Source organism: Chanodichthys erythropterus, chromosome 12 (genome assembly GCF_024489055.1).
Source record: "Chanodichthys erythropterus isolate Z2021 chromosome 12, ASM2448905v1, whole genome shotgun sequence".
Classification (NCBI taxonomy): domain Eukaryota; kingdom Metazoa; phylum Chordata; class Actinopteri; order Cypriniformes; family Xenocyprididae; genus Chanodichthys; species Chanodichthys erythropterus.
This window is the reverse complement of record NC_090232.1, coordinates 51,366,463-51,370,919: the sequence shown is the minus strand read 5'-3', so window position 1 is coordinate 51,370,919 and position 4,457 is coordinate 51,366,463. Positions and strand designations below refer to the sequence as shown.

The following is a 4,457-nucleotide window of genomic DNA, read 5'->3' as shown; positions in this document are numbered from 1 at the left end:
CCTCAAGAAAGCCTTCACCACCGCTCCCCTCCTCGTCCACCCCAATCCAGAGTTACCATTCGTCGTGGAGGTGGACGCCTCCACCACCGGAGTGGGAGCGGTCCTCTCACAGCAGCAGGGGAATCCAAGTAGGCTCCATCCATGTGCCTTCTTCTCCCGCAAGCTCAACCCGGCGGAGGTAAATTACGACATCGGGGACCGTGAACTCCTGGCTGTCAAGCTCGCCCTTGAGGAGTGGAGGCATTGGTTGGAGGGAGCTTACTGTTCTACAGTTCTTACTGACCATAAAAACCTTGAGTATCTGAAAGCTGCCAAACGACTCAACCCACGTCAAGCCAGATGGGCAATGTTCTTCTCAAGATTTAACTTCGTCATCTCATACCGCCCTGGGTCGAAGAACCTCAAGGCCGATGCTCTCTCACGTCTCCACGCTCCCGAGGAGAAGAATGATGACCCTGAAACTATCCTGCCCGAGTCTCTCTTCATGAGCCCCATCGAATGGTCGGAAGAGACCTTACCCTCCTCCAATGCCTCCTCACGCACTCCGCCGGGTTGTCCCCAAGGTTTGCGTTACATCACCAGGACACGACGCACTCCACTCCTGCACTCCGTTCACTCATCACTTGGCACTGGTCACCCGGGGGTCAATGAGACCCTCTCGCTGCTCAAACAGCGCTTCTGGTGGCCAAACATGGCCAGCGACGTCAGAAGGTACGTGCAGGGCTGCAGGGAGTGCGCCATCTCCAAGAGCCCACGCCATCTTCCAACCGGCAAGCTCAATCCTCTGCCCGTTCCTGAGAGACCCTGGTCACACCTGGGAGTACACTTCGTTACCGACCTCCCAGAATCTGATGGTCACACCTGTATTCTGGTAGTCGTAGACCGTTTCTCCAAAGCCTGCCGTCTGATCCCCCTGGAAGGTCTACCCACTGCCATGGCCACAGCAGAATTGATGTTCAACCATGTCTTCCGTCATTATGGAATCCCCGAAGACATAGTCTCTGATAGAGGACCTCAATTTATCTCTCGAGTCTGGAAGGCGTTCTTCTCCCTCCTGGGTGTGACCGTCAGCCTATCGTCTGGATACCATCCTCAGTCGAACGGGCAGACGGAACGGAAGATCCAGGAGATTGGGCGCTTCCTGCGTACCTTCTGTCATGGCCACCAGGACTCCTGGAACCAGTACCTGGGCTGGGCCGAGTACGCCCAGAACTCCCTCCGTCAAGCTACAACAGGATTAACACCTTTTCAATGCGTGCTCGGCTTCCAGCCCCCACTGTTCCCCTGGGACGGGGAACCCTCCAATGTGCCAGCGGTCGACTACTGGTTCCGGGAGAGCGAGAGGGTATGGGACTCAGCTCATCACCAGCTGCAGAGAGCCCTGCGCAGGCGCAAGATGACAGCCGACCTTCGGCGCTCCCACGCTCCTACCTACCAACCGGGGCAGAAGGTCTGGCTGTCCACCAGGGACATCAGGATGCGCCTGCCCTGCAAGAAGCTGAGTCCCCGCTTCATTGGCCCATTCACCATCCTCCGACAGATCAATCCCGTCACCTACCGGTTACAACTTCCTGCACAATATAAAAGAATTCATCCAACCTTCCATGTGTCACTCCTAAAACCTCACCACCCTTCTGTTCTTCCTTCCACAGAACCTGACGTGGCAGCCGTCGAGCCCCCCCTTCCACTCATCCTGGACGATGGGACTGCCTACGAGGTTCGAGAGATCCTGGACTCCCGGCGCCGTGGTGGTCTCTTAGAATATCTGGTGGATTGGGAAGGCTACGGTCCCGAAGAACGCTCATGGGTTCCTAAGAATGATATCCTTGATCCTACTCTGTTACAGACTTTCCACACCAACCACCCGGACAGACCTGCCCCACGACCTCGAGGACGACCACCACGACGTCGGGGTCCTCGGCCCTCAGGAGCGGGCCGTGGGAGGGGGGGTACTGTCACAGACACGTCAGGTTCCACCTCACTCCCTTACCCGCGCACTCAATCACCGGAATTCTAATCACCGCCACCTGAAGCTCATCATCACAGTCATCAGCCTCACTATAAGAACCCCACACTCACACACACTCACTGTCCGGTCTCGTTTGTGATACAACCAGTTGTTCACTTACCTCAAGGACTCTCAAAACGATACTTACCTGTCTACATCATCTCCTTCGTCTCCATTGTCTCCAGTACTCCTCGTGTTCCTACCTGCCTGTGTGTGTGAGTGTTCCTGTCTGCCATCTCCAACGTCTCCTTCCATCATCACCTGCAACACAAAGAAAAGGACAGTATTACCTCTCATTCATCTCCAAGACCTTCCATATCTCCATTCACTTACCTGTTTGCTCTGCTGATTGTCTTAATAAACTACCCAACTGCTTTTATCTCTGCTTCCGGTGTCTCTGTTGTAACACCAGGAACGTACACATACTGTAAAATAAAGTGCTACCATTATAGTTTTTATATATTAAGCAAATTTACTTTTTAGAGAGTGGAAAATATATGTCCACCATTAGCAAAATGAACATTTCTTTTTTAAAACTTATTTAGGCAGCTGACAGGTTTTGGTTTGACCCACAGAAGATACACTAAGCAAATGAAAACCACAAAGTGAAGAGCATGTTGATCTTTAACACACTTCCCACAGTGAACACAAAGACCCGAGACACTTACTGTACAAGCAAGATAGTTTGTCCTATCTGGGTTTAAAAGCATTTCTGAATTCAGAGAGGCAAACTATCATATGCTTCTCGCTATTATGCCATGCCATGATACATTGAATTTAACCAGAGAGATAATGATGAAAAATCTTAAATACAACAGGAAAATGCAAAGTATATTTTGGAGATGTTGCTTGGGAATTCACAAAAATGCACCAATAATATAAATTTGACATTTAAAGGATTACAACAGATATTCTGTGTCATTGTCAAAACACACACACACACACACACACACACACACACACACACACACACACACACACACACACACACACACACAGGTTTGTTTTGCTATCTTAGTGAGGACTCTCCATTAAGTGTAATGGTTTTTATACTGTACAAACTGTACATTCTCTCCCCCTACACTAACCCCTAAACCTACTCTTCACAGAAAACATTCTGCATTTTTACATTTTAAATAATAAATCAACAGCTTTGGGCAATAGACAAGAAATAATAGCAAATGTTTATTTTATTATAAATCTCTTGCATCAGAAAAATGAGGCCAGTACCAAAAAGAACAAGAATGAAGAAAAAAACATTAGCAAACTTGAAAGCACAAATAACAGAAATTTAAAAAGCTTTAAGAGGTGTTGTTAAAGAGCTTTTATTAACAACACGTGTCTCTGCATTCAGAGTGGAAACTTTACAGTTTATAAGTTTCACTAAGTGGTTTTATTTCCTGTCTTCATCACGACCTCAGCTAAACTGAGAGGACAAACTCTGTAGACACACCAGTAAACCTCTGACACATCTGCTATTTTAAACATGTGAAAGAATCAACATGATCAGCAGCGGAAACTTTAAAGTGTCTCATGACTCAACAGACTGAACTGAACAAACCAAACATCTGTTTAACACTAAATTAATTAAGTACATTTTCATCAATAAACTCTGTGAGCATAAGCATCACTGAGAGACTCTTCATGCTTCTGGAAACTGACAGATGCGTACAGGAGACCATCAGAGGGGATTGTGAGTAGTTCATCAGGACTGTTAATTTGAGCTGATCCAGGATCTGTGAGAGAATCACGTCTGCTGTCTTCACATGATGACTGAACATGGAGAAAATAGAGAGAAAACATTAAAATACATTAAAAGGACAAAACACAACACACACACACACTCACACTGGAACTCACCATTGTATTTTTCTTCCTCTTTCTCTTGTCTGAAGTCGAGGTTCTTCCTAATTACCCAAAACAAAATGAATGGATCAGTAAGAGAAAGACAAACTAGATCAAACTGGAGAAAAACAGCAGCATCTGAAACAGAAACTCATTGAATCAATGAGATTTTACTGATGCTGACAGTCAGAAGATTGAAGCAGCTCAGAGACACTACAACTAATGTTTAATTTGTTTCAACAGATAATAAATGATCAAACCTTGTCTCTTGTGTCTTAATTTACACACAGTCAGAGTGAATCCACCGATCAGCAGCAGAATCACACACACACAAATAATGATGATCATGGAGGAATCTGAAAATAAAACACATATTGATAATTAATTGTAACGAGGTGGGACTCAAGGTAAGATCCATCTGCAGGCTTTTATTAAACAGAGTTCGTAGTAAGACAGGCAATGGTCAAACAGTGGCAAACAGGTATGGCAGAGAGCAGGCAAAATCGTAGTCAAGGAACAGAAACACAACCGGGGAGGGGGGGTGGGTGCCCTGGAGACCTACTGGCAGGTGATACTGGATGTGCAGATGGGTATGGAGGTCTCC

The 4,457-nt window shown here is 46.9% G+C and overlaps 1 long non-coding RNA gene across 1 annotated transcript; it reads right to left on the bottom strand.

Moving 5' to 3' along the window:
- Nucleotides 1–3,297: 3,297 nt before the first annotated feature.
- On the bottom strand, nt 3,298–4,209 carry LOC137031754 (uncharacterized). Its single transcript, XR_010896608.1, has 3 exons — nt 4,114–4,209; nt 3,869–3,915; nt 3,298–3,781 (listed from the first exon to the last, which is right to left on the bottom strand). It is a non-coding gene; the product is annotated as an uncharacterized lncRNA (long non-coding RNA).
- Nucleotides 4,210–4,457: the final 248 nt, after the last annotated feature.